This window comes from Balaenoptera borealis (assembly GCF_965194805.1).
Source record: "Balaenoptera borealis genome assembly, contig: HAP1_SCAFFOLD_476, whole genome shotgun sequence".
NCBI lineage: Eukaryota > Metazoa > Chordata > Mammalia > Artiodactyla > Balaenopteridae > Balaenoptera > Balaenoptera borealis.
In genome coordinates, this window is record NW_028123721.1 from 40,413 (window position 1) to 62,184 (window position 21,772).

A 21,772-nucleotide genomic window follows, 5' to 3' on the forward strand; every position below is an offset into this window, starting at 1 on the left:
GCGCGACGTGCCATGGAAGTGTTCGTCATGGCCCCCGTCTGAGCTGCCATGAGAAAACACTCTGCTTAGGATTCTTCGAGGACCTCGTACCTGAAGTCACACTGCTCGAGGAGAAAGTCAGCATCCTACCATGATGTGGCGCTAACGGGATACTCAGCGTGAGCAGTTGCCTCGAGGTAAGGCCCTGAATTGCCATGCAGAAGCGGAGGCGTGCAGCAGTTTCCAGGAGGCCATAGCCGTTGCTCTGCATTATTTTAACGTCAGTACGCTTTGCAGGACATCTAGCAGCCTCACGTGGGCACCCTATTCCCTGCAAGAACACTGAGTACCCTCAGGCCCCCAGGGGCCTGCTAAGCCACATCCAGGCCAGTAGCCTATCGGAACCACTCTGTGTATGCCGAGTGTAGGGCAACAGACTGCGCTCTTTCTTGGGACAGCTTGATTTCCCCAGCAGTCCCACAGGTCCACGAACACCGTTCTAGCAGGTCCAACGTGCCGTGCAAGTCTGGCTCATTGCCCTAGTCTGAGCTGCACTGAGAAAAACCCTCGGCTCCGCATTCCATCTGGGACTTCCTGCCTGAAGTCACCCTGCCTCTAGGAGAAAGTCGGCTTGCGTTCCGACTGCAACCAAAGCCCAGTTTCTTGTGTAACACTGCAGGCTTTTGAAGAGCCACGGGCCCGGAGGCCTAGCTGGGGCGTTCCATGGTTGACGCAGTTCGCTAGATGCGGAACGCTTTGCTTCGAGGAGTTGATTCAGGGAAGGAACCACTGGGTAACCTTTGTCTCTTTGGACTGGTTAGAAAGCACAGGGATATATGCTGCGTGTGCCCGTGGAAATGGGGGCCTGATGGAACTAGCCTTGCTTTCCCATTTTGAAAGCTCCATTCATGCTGCCTTGAAGCTACTTGAAATTGACTGCTGTTGACAGGCCACTAGCCACTGTAGGCATGGCTCTGGGAAGACAATGAGTTTTCTCTAGCTAAGCCGGGTGCTTCGATGGCCGGGGTGGAGCTCATCCTGCCACACTCTAGAGCTAAAGGGAAACTCAACGTGAGTACTGGCCTCGAGGTAAGTCCCTGAGTAACGGCGCCGAAAGGGCGGCATGCAGCTCTTTCCATGAGGTATTAGCCGCTGTTCTGCTTTATTTAATTTTATTTTTTTATTTTTTATTGCTTTTTTAAGATTGATTGATTGATTGATTGACTGCTATGTTGGGTCTTCGTTTCTGTGCTAGGGCTCTCTCCAGTTGCGGTAAGTGGGGGCCACTCTGCATCACGGTGCGTAGGCCTCTCACTATCGCGGCCTCTCTTGTTGCGGAGCACAGGCTCCAGAGGCGCAGGCTCAGTAGTTGTGGCTCACGGGTCCAGTTGCTCCGCGGCATGTGGGATCCTCCCAGACCCGGGCTCGAACCCGTGTCCCCTGCATTGGCAGGCAGATTCTCAACCACTGCGCCACCAGGGAAGCCCCTGTTCTGCTTTATTTTAAAGGAAGTACCCTTTTCAGGACTCCTAGGCCCCTCGGGTGTGCATCATTTTCCCTCCAGGATTCCTGAGTGCCTCCAGACCCCTGTGGGCCTGCTGAGCAACATCGAGGACCAAAGGTCGGTCCCTCGGAGGCCCTCTGTGTATGCCGAGTGATGGGCAACACCCTGCACGTTCCTTAAGGAGAGCTGCATTTCCAGAGCACTGGAACAGCCTCAGGACCACATTTCTAGCCAGCGCGACGTGCCATGGAAGTGTTCGTCATGGCCCCCGTCTGAGCTGCCATGAGAAAACACTCTGCTTAGGATTCTTCGAGGACCTCGTACCTGAAGTCACACTGCTCGAGGAGAAAGTCAGCATCCTACCATGATGTGGCGCTAACGGGATACTCAGCGTGAGCAGTTGCCTCGAGGTAAGGCCCTGAATTGCCATGCAGAAGCGGAGGCGTGCAGCAGTTTCCAGGAGGCCATAGCCGTTGCTCTGCATTATTTTAACGTCAGTACGCTTTGCAGGACATCTAGCAGCCTCACGTGGGCACCCTATTCCCTGCAAGAACACTGAGTACCCTCAGGCCCCCAGGGGCCTGCTAAGCCACATCCAGGCCAGTAGCCTATCGGAACCACTCTGTGTATGCCGAGTGTAGGGCAACAGACTGCGCTCTTTCTTGGGACAGCTTGATTTCCCCAGCAGTCCCACAGGTCCACGAACACCGTTCTAGCAGGTCCAACGTGCCGTGCAAGTCTGGCTCATTGCCCTAGTCTGAGCTGCACTGAGAAAAACCCTCGGCTCCGCATTCCATCTGGGACTTCCTGCCTGAAGTCACCCTGCCTCTAGGAGAAAGTCGGCTTGCGTTCCGACTGCAACCAAAGCCCAGTTTCTTGTGTAACACTGCAGGCTTTTGAAGAGCCACGGGCCCGGAGGCCTAGCTGGGGCGTTCCATGGTTGACGCAGTTCGCTAGATGCGGAACGCTTTGCTTCGAGGAGTTGATTCAGGGAAGGAACCACTGGGTAACCTTTGTCTCTTTGGACTGGTTAGAAAGCACAGGGATATATGCTGCGTGTGCCCGTGGAAATGGGGGCCTGATGGAACTAGCCTTGCTTTCCCATTTTGAAAGCTCCATTCATGCTGCCTTGAAGCTACTTGAAATTGACTGCTGTTGACAGGCCACTAGCCACTGTAGGCATGGCTCTGGGAAGACAATGAGTTTTCTCTAGCTAAGCCGGGTGCTTCGATGGCCGGGGTGGAGCTCATCCTGCCACACTCTAGAGCTAAAGGGAAACTCAACGTGAGTACTGGCCTCGAGGTAAGTCCCTGAGTAACGGCGCCGAAAGGGCGGCATGCAGCTCTTTCCATGAGGTATCAGCCGCTGTTCTGCTTTATTTTATTTTATTTTTTTATTTTTTATTGTTTTTTTAAGATTGATTGATTGATTGATTGACTGCTATGTTGGGTCTTCGTTTCTGTGCTAGGGCTCTCTCCAGTTGCGGTAAGTGGGGGCCACTCTGCATCACGGTGCGTAGGCCTCTCACTATCGCGGCCTCTCTTGTTGCGGAGCACAGGCTCCAGAGGCGCAGGCTCAGTAGTTGTGGCTCACGGGTCCAGTTGCTCCGCGGCATGTGGGATCCTCCCAGACCCGGGCTCGAACCCGTGTCCCCTGCATTGGCAGGCAGATTCTCAACCACTGCGCCACCAGGGAAGCCCCTGTTCTGCTTTATTTTAAAGGAAGTACCCTTTTCAGGACTCCTAGGCCCCTCGGGTGTGCATCATTTTCCCTCCAGGATTCCTGAGTGCCTCCAGACCCCTGTGGGCCTGCTGAGCAACATCGAGGACCAAAGGTCGGTCCCTCGGAGGCCCTCTGTGTATGCCGAGTGATGGGCAACACCCTGCACGTTCCTTAAGGAGAGCTGCATTTCCAGAGCACTGGAACAGCCTCAGGACCACATTTCTAGCCAGCGCGACGTGCCATGGAAGTGTTCGTCATGGCCCCCGTCTGAGCTGCCATGAGAAAACACTCTGCTTAGGATTCTTCGAGGACCTCGTACCTGAAGTCACACTGCTCGAGGAGAAAGTCAGCATCCTACCATGATGTGGCGCTAACGGGATACTCAGCGTGAGCAGTTGCCTCGAGGTAAGGCCCTGAATTGCCATGCAGAAGCGGAGGCGTGCAGCAGTTTCCAGGAGGCCATAGCCGTTGCTCTGCATTATTTTAACGTCAGTACGCTTTGCAGGACATCTAGGAGCCTCACGTGGGCACCCTATTCCCTGCAAGAACACTGAGTACCCTCAGGCCCCCAGGGGCCTGCTAAGCCACATCCAGGCCAGTAGCCTATCGGAACCACTCTGTGTATGCCGAGTGTAGGGCAACAGACTGCGCTCTTTCTTGGGACAGCTTGATTTCCCCAGCAGTCCCACAGGTCCACGAACACCGTTCTAGCAGGTCCAACGTGCCGTGCAAGTCTGGCTCATTGCCCTAGTCTGAGCTGCACTGAGAAAAACCCTCGGCTCCGCATTCCATCTGGGACTTCCTGCCTGAAGTCACCCTGCCTCTAGGAGAAAGTCGGCTTGCGTTCCGACTGCAACCAAAGCCCAGTTTCTTGTGTAACACTGCAGGCTTTTGAAGAGCCACGGGCCCGGAGGCCTAGCTGGGGCGTTCCATGGTTGACGCAGTTCGCTAGATGCGGAACGCTTTGCTTCGAGGAGTTGATTCAGGGAAGGAACCACTGGGTAACCTTTGTCTCTTTGGACTGGTTAGAAAGCACAGGGATATATGCTGCGTGTGCCCGTGGAAATGGGGGCCTGATGGAACTAGCCTTGCTTTCCCATTTTGAAAGCTCCATTCATGCTGCCTTGAAGCTACTTGAAATTGACTGCTGTTGACAGGCCACTAGCCACTGTAGGCATGGCTCTGGGAAGACAATGAGTTTTCTCTAGCTAAGCCGGGTGCTTCGATGGCCGGGGTGGAGCTCATCCTGCCACACTCTAGAGCTAAAGGGAAACTCAACGTGAGTACTGGCCTCGAGGTAAGTCCCTGAGTAACGGCGCCGAAAGGGCGGCATGCAGCTCTTTCCATGAGGTATCAGCCGCTGTTCTGCTTTATTTTATTTTATTTTTTTATTTTTTATTGTTTTTTTAAGATTGATTGATTGATTGATTGACTGCTATGTTGGGTCTTCGTTTCTGTGCTAGGGCTCTCTCCAGTTGCGGTAAGTGGGGGCCACTCTGCATCACGGTGCGTAGGCCTCTCACTATCGCGGCCTCTCTTGTTGCGGAGCACAGGCTCCAGAGGCGCAGGCTCAGTAGTTGTGGCTCACGGGTCCAGTTGCTCCGCGGCATGTGGGATCCTCCCAGACCCGGGCTCGAACCCGTGTCCCCTGCATTGGCAGGCAGATTCTCAACCACTGCGCCACCAGGGAAGCCCCTGTTCTGCTTTATTTTAAAGGAAGTACCCTTTTCAGGACTCCTAGGCCCCTCGGGTGTGCATCATTTTCCCTCCAGGATTCCTGAGTGCCTCCAGACCCCTGTGGGCCTGCTGAGCAACATCGAGGACCAAAGGTCGGTCCCTCGGAGGCCCTCTGTGTATGCCGAGTGATGGGCAACACCCTGCACGTTCCTTAAGGAGAGCTGCATTTCCAGAGCACTGGAACAGCCTCAGGACCACATTTCTAGCCAGCGCGACGTGCCATGGAAGTGTTCGTCATGGCCCCCGTCTGAGCTGCCATGAGAAAACACTCTGCTTAGGATTCTTCGAGGACCTCGTACCTGAAGTCACACTGCTCGAGGAGAAAGTCAGCATCCTACCATGATGTGGCGCTAACGGGATACTCAGCGTGAGCAGTTGCCTCGAGGTAAGGCCCTGAATTGCCATGCAGAAGCGGAGGCGTGCAGCAGTTTCCAGGAGGCCATAGCCGTTGCTCTGCATTATTTTAACGTCAGTACGCTTTGCAGGACATCTAGGAGCCTCACGTGGGCACCCTATTCCCTGCAAGAACACTGAGTACCCTCAGGCCCCCAGGGGCCTGCTAAGCCACATCCAGGCCAGTAGCCTATCGGAACCACTCTGTGTATGCCGAGTGTAGGGCAACAGACTGCGCTCTTTCTTGGGACAGCTTGATTTCCCCAGCAGTCCCACAGGTCCACGAACACCGTTCTAGCAGGTCCAACGTGCCGTGCAAGTCTGGCTCATTGCCCTAGTCTGAGCTGCACTGAGAAAAACCCTCGGCTCCGCATTCCATCTGGGACTTCCTGCCTGAAGTCACCCTGCCTCTAGGAGAAAGTCGGCTTGCGTTCCGACTGCAACCAAAGCCCAGTTTCTTGTGTAACACTGCAGGCTTTTGAAGAGCCACGGGCCCGGAGGCCTAGCTGGGGCGTTCCATGGTTGACGCAGTTCGCTAGATGCGGAACGCTTTGCTTCGAGGAGTTGATTCAGGGAAGGAACCACTGGGTAACCTTTGTCTCTTTGGACTGGTTAGAAAGCACAGGGATATATGCTGCGTGTGCCCGTGGAAATGGGGGCCTGATGGAACTAGCCTTGCTTTCCCATTTTGAAAGCTCCATTCATGCTGCCTTGAAGCTACTTGAAATTGACTGCTGTTGACAGGCCACTAGCCACTGTAGGCATGGCTCTGGGAAGACAATGAGTTTTCTCTAGCTAAGCCGGGTGCTTCGATGGCCGGGGTGGAGCTCATCCTGCCACACTCTAGAGCTAAAGGGAAACTCAACGTGAGTACTGGCCTCGAGGTAAGTCCCTGAGTAACGGCGCCGAAAGGGCGGCATGCAGCTCTTTCCATGAGGTATCAGCCGCTGTTCTGCTTTATTTTATTTTATTTTTTTATTTTTTATTGTTTTTTTAAGATTGATTGATTGATTGATTGACTGCTATGTTGGGTCTTCGTTTCTGTGCTAGGGCTCTCTCCAGTTGCGGTAAGTGGGGGCCACTCTGCATCACGGTGCGTAGGCCTCTCACTATCGCGGCCTCTCTTGTTGCGGAGCACAGGCTCCAGAGGCGCAGGCTCAGTAGTTGTGGCTCACGGGTCCAGTTGCTCCGCGGCATGTGGGATCCTCCCAGACCCGGGCTCGAACCCGTGTCCCCTGCATTGGCAGGCAGATTCTCAACCACTGCGCCACCAGGGAAGCCCCTGTTCTGCTTTATTTTAAAGGAAGTACCCTTTTCAGGACTCCTAGGCCCCTCGGGTGTGCATCATTTTCCCTCCAGGATTCCTGAGTGCCTCCAGACCCCTGTGGGCCTGCTGAGCAACATCGAGGACCAAAGGTCGGTCCCTCGGAGGCCCTCTGTGTATGCCGAGTGATGGGCAACACCCTGCACGTTCCTTAAGGAGAGCTGCATTTCCAGAGCACTGGAACAGCCTCAGGACCACATTTCTAGCCAGCGCGACGTGCCATGGAAGTGTTCGTCATGGCCCCCGTCTGAGCTGCCATGAGAAAACACTCTGCTTAGGATTCTTCGAGGACCTCGTACCTGAAGTCACACTGCTCGAGGAGAAAGTCAGCATCCTACCATGATGTGGCGCTAACGGGATACTCAGCGTGAGCAGTTGCCTCGAGGTAAGGCCCTGAATTGCCATGCAGAAGCGGAGGCGTGCAGCAGTTTCCAGGAGGCCATAGCCGTTGCTCTGCATTATTTTAACGTCAGTACGCTTTGCAGGACATCTAGGAGCCTCACGTGGGCACCCTATTCCCTGCAAGAACACTGAGTACCCTCAGGCCCCCAGGGGCCTGCTAAGCCACATCCAGGCCAGTAGCCTATCGGAACCACTCTGTGTATGCCGAGTGTAGGGCAACAGACTGCGCTCTTTCTTGGGACAGCTTGATTTCCCCAGCAGTCCCACAGGTCCACGAACACCGTTCTAGCAGGTCCAACGTGCCGTGCAAGTCTGGCTCATTGCCCTAGTCTGAGCTGCACTGAGAAAAACCCTCGGCTCCGCATTCCATCTGGGACTTCCTGCCTGAAGTCACCCTGCCTCTAGGAGAAAGTCGGCTTGCGTTCCGACTGCAACCAAAGCCCAGTTTCTTGTGTAACACTGCAGGCTTTTGAAGAGCCACGGGCCCGGAGGCCTAGCTGGGGCGTTCCATGGTTGACGCAGTTCGCTAGATGCGGAACGCTTTGCTTCGAGGAGTTGATTCAGGGAAGGAACCACTGGGTAACCTTTGTCTCTTTGGACTGGTTAGAAAGCACAGGGATATATGCTGCGTGTGCCCGTGGAAATGGGGGCCTGATGGAACTAGCCTTGCTTTCCCATTTTGAAAGCTCCATTCATGCTGCCTTGAAGCTACTTGAAATTGACTGCTGTTGACAGGCCACTAGCCACTGTAGGCATGGCTCTGGGAAGACAATGAGTTTTCTCTAGCTAAGCCGGGTGCTTCGATGGCCGGGGTGGAGCTCATCCTGCCACACTCTAGAGCTAAAGGGAAACTCAACGTGAGTACTGGCCTCGAGGTAAGTCCCTGAGTAACGGCGCCGAAAGGGCGGCATGCAGCTCTTTCCATGAGGTATCAGCCGCTGTTCTGCTTTATTTTATTTTATTTTTTTATTTTTTATTGTTTTTTTAAGATTGATTGATTGATTGATTGACTGCTATGTTGGGTCTTCGTTTCTGTGCTAGGGCTCTCTCCAGTTGCGGTAAGTGGGGGCCACTCTGCATCACGGTGCGTAGGCCTCTCACTATCGCGGCCTCTCTTGTTGCGGAGCACAGGCTCCAGAGGCGCAGGCTCAGTAGTTGTGGCTCACGGGTCCAGTTGCTCCGCGGCATGTGGGATCCTCCCAGACCCGGGCTCGAACCCGTGTCCCCTGCATTGGCAGGCAGATTCTCAACCACTGCGCCACCAGGGAAGCCCCTGTTCTGCTTTATTTTAAAGGAAGTACCCTTTTCAGGACTCCTAGGCCCCTCGGGTGTGCATCATTTTCCCTCCAGGATTCCTGAGTGCCTCCAGACCCCTGTGGGCCTGCTGAGCAACATCGAGGACCAAAGGTCGGTCCCTCGGAGGCCCTCTGTGTATGCCGAGTGATGGGCAACACCCTGCACGTTCCTTAAGGAGAGCTGCATTTCCAGAGCACTGGAACAGCCTCAGGACCACATTTCTAGCCAGCGCGACGTGCCATGGAAGTGTTCGTCATGGCCCCCGTCTGAGCTGCCATGAGAAAACACTCTGCTTAGGATTCTTCGAGGACCTCGTACCTGAAGTCACACTGCTCGAGGAGAAAGTCAGCATCCTACCATGATGTGGCGCTAACGGGATACTCAGCGTGAGCAGTTGCCTCGAGGTAAGGCCCTGAATTGCCATGCAGAAGCGGAGGCGTGCAGCAGTTTCCAGGAGGCCATAGCCGTTGCTCTGCATTATTTTAACGTCAGTACGCTTTGCAGGACATCTAGGAGCCTCACGTGGGCACCCTATTCCCTGCAAGAACACTGAGTACCCTCAGGCCCCCAGGGGCCTGCTAAGCCACATCCAGGCCAGTAGCCTATCGGAACCACTCTGTGTATGCCGAGTGTAGGGCAACAGACTGCGCTCTTTCTTGGGACAGCTTGATTTCCCCAGCAGTCCCACAGGTCCACGAACACCGTTCTAGCAGGTCCAACGTGCCGTGCAAGTCTGGCTCATTGCCCTAGTCTGAGCTGCACTGAGAAAAACCCTCGGCTTCGCATTCCATCTGGGACTTCCTGCCTGAAGTCACCCTGCCTCTAGGAGAAAGTCGGCTTGCGTTCCGACTGCAACCAAAGCCCAGTTCCTCGTGTAACACAGCAGGGTTTTGAAGAGCCACGGGCCCGGAGGCCTAGCTGGGGCGTTCCTTGGTTGAGGCAGTTCGCTAGTTGCAGAACACCCTGCTTCGAGGAGTTGATTCAGGGAAGGAACCACTGGGCAACCTGTGTCTGTTTGGACTTGTTAGAAAGCACAGGGATGTATGCTGCATGTGCCCGTGGAAATGGGGGCCTGATGGAACTAGCCTTGCTTTCCCATTTTGAAAGCTCCATTCATGCTGCCTTGAAGCTACTTGAAATTGACTGCTGTTGACCGGCCACTAGCCACTGTAGGCATGGCTCTGGGAAGACAATGAGTTTTCTCTAGCTAAGCCGGGTGCTTTGATGGCCGGGGTGGAGGTCATCCTGCCACGCTCTAGAGCTAAAGGGAAATTCAACGTGATTACTGGCCTCGAGGTAATCCCTGCGTAGCCGTGCCGAAATTGAGGCATGCAGCTCTTTCCATGAGGTCTTACTCGCTGTTCGCTGTATTTTATTTTTTTTATTTTTTTTAAGATTTATTTATTGATTGATTGATTGCTATGTTGGGTCTTCGTTTCTGTGCTAGGGCTCTCTCCAGTTGCGGTAAGTGGGGGCCACTCTGCATCACGGTGCGTAGGCCTCTCACTATCGCGGCCTCTCTTGTTGCGGAGCACAGGCTCCAGAGGCGCAGGCTCAGTAGTTGTGGCTCACGGGCCCAGTTGCTCCACGGCCTGTGGGATCCTCCCAGACCAGGGCTCGAACCCGTGTCCCCTGCATTGGCAGGCAGCTTCTCAACCACTGCGCCACCAGAGAAGCCCCTGTTCTGCTTTATTTTAAAGGAAGTACCCTTTTCAGGACTCCTAGGCCCCTCGGGTGTGCATCATTTTCCCTCCAAGATCAGTGAGTACCTCCAGACCCCTGTGGCCCTGCTGAGCAACATCGAGGCCCAAAGGTCGGTTCCTCGGAGGCCCTCTGTGTATGCCGAGTTATGGGCAACACACTGCTCGTTCCTTAAGGAGAGCTCCATTTCCAGAGCACTGGAAAAGCCTCAGGACCACATTTCTAGCCAGTGCGACGTGCCATGGAAGTGTTCGTCATGGCCCCCGTCTGAGCTGCCATGAGAAAACACTCTGCTTAGGATTCTTCGAGGACCTCGTACCTGAAGTCACACTGCTCGAGGAGAAAGTCAGCATCCTACCATGCTGTGGCGCTAACGGGACACTCAGCGTGACCAGTTTTCTTGAGATAAGGCCCTGAATTGCCATGCAGAAGCGGAGGCGTGCAGCAGTTTCCAGGAGGGCCATAGCCGTTGCTCTGCCTTATTTTAACGTCATTACGCTTTGCAGGATATCTAGGAGCCTCGCGTGGGCACCCTATTCCCTGCAAGCACACTGAGTACCCTCAGGCCCCCAGGGGCCTGCTAAGCCACATCCAGGCCCGTAGCCCTTCAGAGCCACTCTGTGTATGCCGAATGTAGGGCAACAGACTGCACTCTTTCTTGGGACAGCTTGATTTCCCCAGCACTCCCACAGGTCCACGAACACCGTTTTAGCAGGTCCAACATGCCGTGCATGTCTGACGCATTGCCCTAGTCTGAGCTGCATTAAGAAACACCCTCGGCTTCGTATTCCATCTAGGACCCCCTGTCTGAAGTCACTCTGCCTCCAGGAAAATGTCGGCTTGCGTTCCGACTGCAACTAAAGCCCAGTTCCTCGGATAACACTGCAGGCTTTTGAAGAGCCACGGGCCCGGAGGCCTAGCTGGGGCTTTCCTTGGTTCAGGCAGTTCACTAGATGCAGAACACCCTGCTTCGAGGAGTTGATTCAGGGAAGGAACCACTGGGTAATCTGTGTCTCTTTGGAGTTGTTAGAAAGCACAGGGATATATGCTGCGTGTGCCCGTGGAAATGGGGGCCTGATGGAACTCGCCTTGCTTTCCCATTTTGAAAGCTCCATTCATGCTGCCTTGAAGCCACTTGAAATTGACTGCTGTTGACAGGCCACTAGCCACTGTAGGCATGGATCTGGGAAGAAAATGAGTTTTCTCCAGTTTAGCCGGGTGCTTCGATGCCTGGGGTGGAGCTCCTCCTGCCCCGCTCTAGAGCTAAAGGGAAACTCAACGTGAGTACTGGCCTCGAGCAAAGTCCCTGAGTAGCCGCGCAGGAAGGGAGGCATGCAGCTCTTTCTATGAGGTTTTAGTCGCTGTTCTGCTTTATTTTATTTTATTTCTTTTATTTTTTATTGCTTTTTTAAGATTGATTGATTGATTGATTGATTGCTATGTTGGGTCTTCGTTTGTGTGCTCGGGCTCTCTCCAGTTTCTGCAATTGGGGCCACTCTTCATCGCCGTGCACGGGCCTCTCACTATCGCGAAATCTCTTGTTGCGGAGCAAAGGCTCCAGACGCGCAGGGTTAGTAGTTGTGGTTCAAGGGCCCAGTTGCTCCGCGGCATGTGTGATCCTCCCAGACCGGGGCTGGAACCCGTGTCCCCTGCATTGGTAGGCAGATTCTCAACCACTGCGCCACCAGGGAAGCCCCTGTTCTGCTTTATTTTAAAGGAAGTACCCTTTCCAGGACTCTTAGCCCTCTCGGGTGTGCATCATTTTCCCTCCAGGATTTCTGAGTGCCTCCAGACCCCTGTGGGCCTGCTGAGCAACATCGAGGACGAAAGGTCGGTCCCTCGGAGGCCCTCTGTGTATGCCAAGTGATGGGCAACACCCTGCACGTTCCTTAAGGAGAGCTACATTTCCAGAGCACTGGAGCAGCCTCAGGACCACATTTCTAGCCAGTGCGACGTGCCATGGAAGTGTTCGTCATGGCCCCCGTCTGAGCTGCCATGAGAAAACACTCTGCTTAGAATTCTTCAAGGACCTCGTACCTGAAGTCACTCTGCTCGAGGAGAAAGTCAGCATCCTACCATGCTGTGTCGCTAACGGGACACTCAGCGTGAGCAGTTGTCTCGAGGTAAGGCCCTGAATTGCCATGCAGAAACGGAGGCATGCAGCAGTTTCCATGAGGCCGTAGCCACTGCTCTGCATTATTTTAACGTCAGTACGCTTTGCAGGACATCTCGGAGCCTCGCTTGGGCACCCTATTCTCTGCAAGCACACTGAGTACCCTCAGGCCCCCATGGGCCTGCTAAGCCACATCCAGGCCAGTAGCCTATCGGAGCCACTCTGTGTATGCCGAGTGTAGGGCAACAGACTGCACTCTTTCTTGGGACAGCTTGATTTCCCCAGCAGTCCCACAGGTCCACGAACACCGTTCTAGCAGGTCCAATATGCCGTGCAAGTCTGACTCATTGCCGTAGTCTGAGCTGCACTGAGAAAAACCCTCGGCTTCGCATTCCATCTAGGACCTCCTGCCTGAAGTCACCCTGCCTCCAGCAGAAAGTCGGCTTGTGTTCCGACTGCATCTAAAGCCCTGTTCCTCGTGTAACACAGCAGGCTTTTGAAGAGCCACAGGCCTGGAGGCCTCGCTGCCGCGTTCCTTGGTTGAGGCAGTTCGCTAGATGCAGAACGCTCTGCTTCGAGGAGTTGATTCAGGGAAGGAACCACTGGGTAACCTGTGTCTCTTTGGACTGGTTAGAAAGCACAGGGATATATGCTGCGTGTGCCCGTGGAAATGGGGGCCTGATGGAACTCGCCTTGCTTTCCCATTTTGAAAGCTCCATTCATGCTGCCTTGAAGCTACTTGAAATTGACTGCTGTTGACAGGCCACTAGCCACTGTAGGCATGGCTTTGGGAAGACAATGAGTTTTCTCTAGCTAAGCCGGGTGCTTCGATGGCCGGGGTGGAGCTCATCCTGCCCCGCTGTAGAGCTAAAGGGAAACTTAACGTGAATACTGGCCGCGAGGTAATGCTCTGAGTAGCCGTGCAGAAAGGGAGTAGTGCAGCTGCTTCCATGATGTCTTAGTCACTCCTCTGCTTTATTTTAGAGGAAGTACCCTTTTCAGGACTCCTAAGCCCCCCGGTTGGCACCCTTTTCCCTACAGATCACTGAGTACCCCCAGACCCCTCTATGTTTGCTGAGCAACAGCCAGGTCAGTTGGCCCTTCAGATGCCCTATGTGTATGCCGAGCAAAGGGCAACATGCTACACTCTTACTTGAGAGAACTAGATTTCCTCAGCACTCCAGCAGCTTTAGGAAAACGTTTCTACCCTGTCTAACATGCCATGGAATTGTGCCTCATTGCCCTATTGTGAGCTCTACTGAAAATGCACTCTGCTAAGCATTCCTTCTAGGACTTCCTACTTGAAGTCACCCTGCCTCCAAGAGAAAGTTGGCTGGCGTTCCAACTGTGAGTAAAGCACATTTCTTCATGTTACAGTGCAGGCTTTTGGAGCAAGCACAGGCCCAGAGGCCTAACTCAGGCATTCCTTAGTTGAGGCAGTTCACTACACACAGAACACCCCGTGTAGAAATGCTGATTCAGGGAAGTGCCCAGTGTGTAGCTCGTGTCTCTTTTCACTTGTTAGGAAGCACGTTTAAGTGTGCTACGTGTCCGCCGGGAAATGGGGGCCTGACGGCAGAAGCCATCTCATCAGAGGTGTTGGGAGTGTGTAGAGGCCTTATATTCCTGTTGTGTGTCCTGCAGGCATCCCATGAAAGACCAGAATCTAGGTCAACTTGGGCAAGCCACTTAAGTGAGCCTCAGCTTTCTTTATTTGTAAGGTGGGCACCACAGCGCTTCCCTCCCGTATGCATGGCGAAATCCTGGCAACAAACGTACACCATGTGGCCCCACTTTGAAATCTTTAAAGAGGTCTGCCAATAAAAGTGTCTGTAGGTTGTACCTTCCCTGCAATGCGACACCTGGTCCAAGGTGGAGAGGTTCAGGAGTGAGCAGTTTGCCCTTCACATGAACGGACAGAGCTCAGCCAGCGGCGTCCCTTCACTGAGATCCTGGCTGCCGAGGTCCACACTGTCCATGTATCCAGGCTAGTTTCAGATGGAGACTGAGAGGGAAAATAGGCAGGTGTAAGGATGCAATCCTCAAATCTTTGGCTTCAAATAATCCATCCCAAACTGCTACCCGAGCCCCCCAGTATCAAAAAGGAAACATGTTATAGACCCAGAAAAATGTGTTTCCCAAAAGGCCTAGGTTTGCCCTCATAGTCATCAGTATCTAAAATAGAAGTAGCAGTACACTTAAAATCTTAAACTTCTATGTATTTAGGGACCAAAGGCATTTTCATCAGAAAGAAAAGGGATTTAATAATGAAACCACAGAGAGATAAATTGTTTTCAAGCCCCTGATAAGAGAGGGGAGAAGTGTCAACCTCATGGGAGTTGCAGAATCAGCAGTTAGGATTTTTGGATGCCATCTCTGGGGGAGAAGAGACTCCAGCCTGTACCCTCCCCGCCCACCCTCCGCGGTATGCCTGGTTAGGAGGCGAGTCCTGCAGGCGCGGTGGCCCCTGGGCTGGCCGGAGCGGCAGGATGAGTGCAGGGGTCCCTGAACAGAACAGTTTACCCTCCCTCCCCAGAGACACCTGGCAATGTCTGGAGGGTGGGCTAGCGGCAGGTGGCCAGGGACGCTGCTAAACACACTACAATGCCCAGGACGAACCCCACCACAGGGAGCGATTCAGCCCAGAATGTCAGCAGTGCTGAGGGTGAGAAACCTATGCACGTGGCAATGCTGGCCTCCAGGAGAAGCTCAGGAGACAGCCCAACCCCCTTCCTGCCCACAAGGGGGCGATGGTCCTCTCCTGTAGCTTGCTCCGATTTAAGGGCCTTTTGCTGTCCGCTGCTGGTGAGTGACCCGGTGCCCTGGCTTTAGGGGTCGGGGCCTGAGGGCCTCGTTAGCTCCCCGAATTCTGTGCACTCAGAGTGCGCTTCGCCCCCACGCTCCCTGCTGTTGTAGAGCAGGGTCTGCAAAGCCAGGAGGGGGGATTGCTGGATTTGGCGCTAGCAGGCGTGGTCTTGGCGTCACTGGTAATGCACAGGGTGGTATTTGGGGTAGAAAGAGACGAATCAGGCCGATTAGTAGCGAGGTGGTGGCTGCTGTGCGGAGCGCCCCTGAGTCGCGAGGCTCCGGGTCCCGCTGGTCAGCAGCAGAGGTGTGACGACGACACAGTCTCACACCGTGCCCCGCGGCCTGGGCCTTTCGGAGCTGCCCTCTTCAGAGGGCTCTCCCAGGCGCAGACCACCCCATCCCCAAGCCCCAGCACGCTGGCCACTCCGCACTGGACATCGAGAGGTCGTGCGGGGTGTGGTGTCCACGCCAGACTGACGTCCAGGTCAGAGGGGCTCAGCCTGAGGCTGAAAGGAGATGGATGGATCAGTAGGTTAGTGGCGGTAATATCTCTTGGGAGGGAATCACAGGGAATTTTTACTTCTCAGTTATCTTCTGCATTTTAAAAACTTCTGCCATGAGTATGCATTTCTGTAACCAAAACCTTATTAGAGTGGAAGCTTAGCGAGGCAGCTTTGCAAAAGAACCCTGCCTGACTCTTGACCCATGTGCCTAAATGCGCATGCAGCTGGGGCTTGGTCAGCAGTGGTGACCTCCTGAAGCTATTTACAACCTGTAAACGGTGTGTGCTCCTCCATGGGATACCTCAGTTCTCTGACTCTCAGGTTCTTCTTCTGTGGAGAAAAAGGGCAGGTATGTTCTACAAATGTCCACAGTTCCCCGTGGAGAAGGTACCTCTGGGCATGAACATGTGCTAGAGTGGCATGATGCTGGGGTCTGCCCCTCGCAGCTCAATCTCAAAGACTCCAAGCAGAGCCGCCTACTTTATATTTTTCTTCCCTTCTGAAGACATTGGCTGGCACTTGGCCTTGGTCCAGGGTGTACGCCTTCTTCAACCTGTTGACTGCAGAGTCCTCACATTGCTTTGGGCTTGGTCCAAGTCTGTGCTTGAGTGGAGGACGGGGCTTTGAGAGGGTCCACACGCCCCTCCTTCCCAGCCACGCACCTTCTTTTCCTTGCCAAGCTCTCCCTTCTCCTACTGTGCCAACGAAGCAGCTGCTTCAACCTCTTCTGTAACCTGGGCTCTCCCACCTGTCTTCAGTTTTTCCCGTGCTCAAAGCTGGTTAGAAACCTGCGGGGGGGTGTTTTTCAGACGAACTTGAGTAACTTGCCCTCGTAGATTAGTTAAGAGCCTGTAGGTGTCGAAGGGATTTGTGGAAAAGACCCAGCAGAGTCTGCGAGAACCCGAGGCGGCTGTGGCTGGAGCCAGGTGAGCCACAGGTTAGGGGCGTCTGGGCCTCATCCTGTGTGAGGGTGGATGCGCTACTGCTGTCCTCTGCCTCGGGCCCTCATCTGTGAAATGGGGGAACAGTGAGGACTGCCCTCCCGAGGTCGTCATGAGGCTTAATGTGTGAACGCACCGACCACTCAGAGCAGCCGTCACCGCAGGGAGCAGTGTGTGTGTGTGCACGCGTGTGTGTGTGTGTGTGTGTCATTGTAGCCGCTGGGCTTCGCTTTTCTCCACCAGCTCCTTCTTCACGGGGAAGCAAGGAGAGGCATGGGAGGGAGAAGACTAGAAAAAGGAGGCAGAGGGAGGTCCCTGGGGAAGGGTTTCTGCCACTCATGCATGGGTGGCCTGGGGTCCAAACTTGGGGTTTTACACCAGGGCGTGTGAGCAAGGGGCTGCGGCCAGGGGCAGAGCATTTGCAGACCGCGCGCAGGTCTGGACAGAGCAGGAAGACGCCAAGGTTCTGCCTCCTCCCAGCTGTCAAGGCCCGAGGCAACAGGTCACCCCTTCTGAGTCCCTGAGAAATTGGGAGGTGCTAGTCCAAGGGCACAAAGTTTCAGTTATGCCAGATGAACAAGTTCTGGAGTTCTGCTGTGTACCTCAGATATGGTGCCTGTAGTTAACAATACTGTATTGTGTGCTTAAAATTTACTGAGGATGGCTCCTATCTTAAGTGTTCTTACCATACACACAAAGAATGATGATAATAGGAATAATAATAAATAAAGGAATGAATAGGTCGGGAAGACACCTTTGGAGTGACACATATGTTTACGGTGTAGATTGTGGTGATGGTTTCATGGGTGTAATCTGTCTCCATACTCACAAAGTTGCATGTATTAATCATGTACAGCTTTCTGTATGTCATTGATACCTTCATAAAGTGGTTTAAAAAAATAAAATGGGGGGGAATATAGTCACTCCAAGTACTGAACACATTGCCTGTCACAGTAAATAAGCAAATAAATGTAATTATGGTTTAAGCTTAGCTCAGGACTGAGAGTGGGTACTTGGCAGGTGGTGCCTGTGGCCAGCTGCTCCGCCCTGGCTCAGCACTGCTTCTGTGAAGCACAAGGGCTGCCCAAACACAGAGACCAGCTCCAGGTGCAGCTCCTGACAGAGAAGGTGGGCTGGTCGTAGACACCTTGTTTTGGTTACTTGCTATTCCTTCCCCCACACACCCTTTCATTGTCCTGGTCCTTAACATTTAACTCCTGTAAGAAGCTGGGTTTGCAGATTTCTGAAGACATTTTGCAGTGTGCAGACCTGTTTCACCTTTGTTCCCCATCCTTGGGTCTGGAGATAAAGGCGGGAATACAGTACTCTATGAAAGGAACAATCATAAACCTCAGGTGCCTCAGACTTCAAAGAAATGGCAAACTAGGCATCTCATTTTATACATGGTCCTCTTTAAGTACACTTGTATGTACATAAAATGAAATTGTACTGAAGTAAATCTTATTGCTGAACGTTTGCTTTCCGGAAGATACTTTGGTGTAATAGTTCCTAAGAAAATTTGTTTTTTTAAAGGACCAAAAGTGGGGTGAATGTTTCATGGGTAAAGACCTTTTTCGTAACGAGTGAAGGTGAAATGAGCAGACTGTGCGACTCAGATTCCAGCTGCGTCCCCATCACTCCCCTCGGGAGTGTGCCGGAAGGACCCCAGAGAGCTGGCCCACTGGGGTGAGCTTATAGCCTTGGGGCCCCAAACTGGAAGGATGGTCAGCATTCCTGGTGCTCTGGGTTCAGCAAGACCTGACTGAGGTGGGTGGGAGGTCAGTGGGAACACAGCTTTGCCCAGAGCTATCTCGTTGGCCTGTGTTAGAGGGGGAACAGAAGGTCAGAGCAGGCCTGGGTGAACCCCAGGTGCTGGCTGAAAGTCTTTTTTCTTCTTTTTTTTAATAAAGGGACTCTCTTTTCTGGTTGTTGGCTGAGTATGTAATGTCCGCTCTGGGTCATCTAAGGGCCGAGACCAAGTACTCTGTTCCTGCTGTGACCCGTGCTTCTGCTACCAAGTGCTGCACAAGGTAGGTACCTCAGAGTCCTAGCTGAACAGCTCATAGAGAGACAGGTCTCACCCTTGCTTCTCCACCTGCATCTTACAGAGCTGGAAAGTAGGAACTGCAGCCCGGCAAGCCACGGACCCAGGCAATCCTAAAACTGCAAAGTCACCTGTGTTGATTCCAGCCAGCTTTTAGTAAGTAAATCCGTGACTCTTGTAAGAAGAGATTTCAGAAGATGTGTACCTTCTACAGAATTCACATTTAGTGAGGGGCGTGTGAAAATGTGTACACAATTTTAATGTTTTTATTTTACTAATAGTGTATCTTAATGATTGAAAAATAGAAATTCCTGTAAATATAAAGAAAACCAGAAAGTACTCATACTTTACACACCTAGTGTTCACGATCTAATGGGCCTGCTTCGCCTTCCCCTCTCTCTTCTATCTGAGCCTGCACGATGGACGGGACTCACCTGGTACAAGTGACGCGGGGTCGAGCTGGACTGTTGGTTTTCTGCTCCGCCTCTGCTTCCTCTCCGCATCCTGGACTTTAAAGAAGATGAATGAAATGTCTGCTCTGGTTGCTGGCTGTTTCATCGCCAACTTAACCTCAGTCTGTGGTTGTGGAGGGCCTCAGAAGTCAGGAAGGGCCCCCGCCGCCAACCTGGGGAGGGTGGGGCCGGACCCAGGTTCCAGCCCAGCCCTGACACGCAGTGCGCTCAGTGGGACATGTTGGCATGCATGCAAGGCTGTAGCGCTGCCAGCCCCCATATGCTGCCTTCTTGAGGGCTGGCGGTGCCCTTCAGGACTGGCTGCATCCTTTGTCCCATTTGAGTGGGCAGTAGTAGATAATAAAATCTCAGAGTATCCCTTGACCCCTGACCATCCAGGCAGGTATCTGTGGTCCTCCAGCTTAGGCCTTCCTGGGCCCTGTCAAGCCCCTGTGGCCAATCGCTGTGCTGACTTTGCTGCTGGGCAATTGAACAGCTACCTGGGCAGCGTAGACGGCCCCTTGGGATGTTTCAGTTCCCTACATCCATGTGATTGAGAAAAGGGCCTCCTCCCTCATAGCCTCTCAGCCTTCCGAGAGGACGTAACCCTCCAGACATTGAGTGTGGCCCTGGCCACAAGCAGCATACAGCAGACCGTGGCCCTGCAATCCTCTGGCCTTCGGGTTGTTGCAAACCTTTGACATTCATACTCATTAAAAATCAAAGGTATGGGAGCAAGTGGCTTCCCAGCTGGTGTTTTCACTCTGAGGCCACGTGGTCTCCAGGAGCCACGTGCATCCGGGCCCAGTCCCTGAGGCCTCCGGAAAGCCAGCCAACTGTGGATTCCACGGTATAGAATCATCCTTGAGACACTGCTCCGCTGAGTAACAGTTTCCTTACCACCTACCGTTTGGTTTCTGTTCTCTGTAAAGGAGAGAGCAGAGACTGGGAAATGAGCAAATGTGTTCTGTGGAGATGGGTGATTAATATAGTCAGAGGGCAGGTGTGACTCCTGGGCTCCCACCTCCCAGGGACACGAATGAAGTCTGTGTGCCTTTTGAGGTACACTGGCAATCAGGGCCAGCCTCTGATGTGAGGCCCCGATGCCCAAAGCAAGAGTCTTGAGTTTACCACCAACAGCAAAGTTGCTATTTTAGCTAGTGGAAGAGCTTCCTGCCATCAAGGGAGGACAGCAAGAGCCCTGGATGGGTGACCACAGCCCCTGACCTTAACTGAACCTCTTCTTTTCTGTTAAAATGGACATTGAGTGGGTGTCGCCTGCAGTTTCTGGAAGCCCTGGATGCAGTGAGAGAGAGTGTTCCTGTGCATGGGGCCACCCAAAGGCATTTAGCAGCACAAAGGATTGGAGGGAGACCAGATCACACTGCAAGAGAGTGAGCCACCAGAACTGCCAGGTCCAAATCCACTCTTAAACCTGTCTCTTGCAGTTATTAATTTATTTCTATCGTTTAAAAATAATGTTTTATTTTACTTTAGTAAGTGTGTCCAGTCCATTGGAATCAAAAAAGTCATAGCTGATACATCAGAACGAATAATCCCTGAGACTCCCTTGGGTGCCCTACTGGATGGGGCATGGCTGGGAGAGATGAAGACACTGAGCAGGGTCCGAATTTAGGGGAACTGCCAGACTGCTGTGTCTCTGTTCCTTCCCTGTCCCAGGAGAGCGAAATCCCGGTAAAATGAAAGGACAAGGAAAAGGGGGAAGAGGTCTTTTGGTGGCTTAACTGTTGTGTTTGTATTTTCCTTTGTTATGTTCCGTTTTGTTAATGTGTGTTTTTACTAGGAAGTTACCCATTTCCTCTAGATTTCTAATGTGATGCAATAGGTTTCTCATTCTAGTTTTCATCTGAATTGTCACTTATTAACTGACATCCATATTTCATTTGGGTTTCCTTCATTCTAAGTTTTTCTCTTCCAGGATGCCATCCAGTGTGTCATGTGACATTTAGTCATCATGTCTGTTTAGGCTCTTCTAGGCTTTCACAGTTTCTCAGACTGTCCTTGTTTCTATGACTTTGACATTGGTGAGGAGTACTGGTCAGATACTTTGTTGACTGTCCCGCATTGGAATTTACTTGGTGTTTTTCTCAGGATTAGGCTTGAGTTATGCGTTTTGAGTAAGCAGATCACAGAGGTAAAGTGCTTTCTCATCACTTTATATCAAGGGAACAGGCTCTCAGGGCAACTTATCACTGTTACTATTAACTTTGGTCACCTGGCTGAGGTAGTTTGTCAGATTTCCCCACAATGAAGTTAAGTTTTTCCCACTTCCGTACTGTGTGTCTTCTCCAGGAGGAAGCTACTTTGGGAAGCAGCACTTATGGAGACAGGAGTTATCTCCACCTCCACAATCCATGGATGGCTGAGTGTCCACATCAATTATTGGGACTTCCACATAGGAGATTTCTATTCAACCTTATTGATGAAAACAAACAAACAAACAAAACCCTGTGCAGTTACTTATTTTTACCAGCATGGACACCTGTGGACAGTTTTTTTTGTTTGTTTTCTTTGTTTTTTTAACTTTTTGTTATAATCCAGCAGTCCAGATTTTGTTGCTAAGTTCATTCCTACTTTGGCTATTGAGAGCTCTTTCCATTGGCTCCTGTTTTCCTTTGACACCATTCCACTCTGTGGATTTTTTTTCTTGATACTTCCTTCTTTTCTGATATAAGATTCAAGATTGTCCTGGCTCATATATTTACTGTGTCAGTCCTAGTGTCAGCCATAATTTCAAAGAGCTCTGGTTCCTTTTACTAGAGAATGTTATGAAAAAGTTACATATAGGAGCTGAAAGTGCTCAGGTGATAATGCAAGGAAATATATGCATGT

General features: G+C 52.6%; 1 long non-coding RNA gene across 2 annotated transcripts; it reads left to right on the forward strand.

Moving 5' to 3' along the window:
* The first annotated feature begins 16,218 nt into the window (after positions 1–16,218).
* On the forward strand, positions 16,219–18,708 carry LOC309621455. 2 transcript variants are annotated; one of them, XR_014240034.1, is made up of 3 exons: positions 16,219–16,408; positions 17,957–18,190; positions 18,334–18,708. It is a non-coding gene; the product is annotated as an uncharacterized lncRNA (long non-coding RNA). The 2 variants fall into 2 exon arrangements; XR_014240035.1 differs by lacking the exon at positions 16,219–16,408 and having other exon boundaries at positions 16,706–18,190; positions 18,334–18,453; positions 18,532–18,708.
* The last annotated feature ends 3,064 nt before the right edge of the window (positions 18,709–21,772 follow it).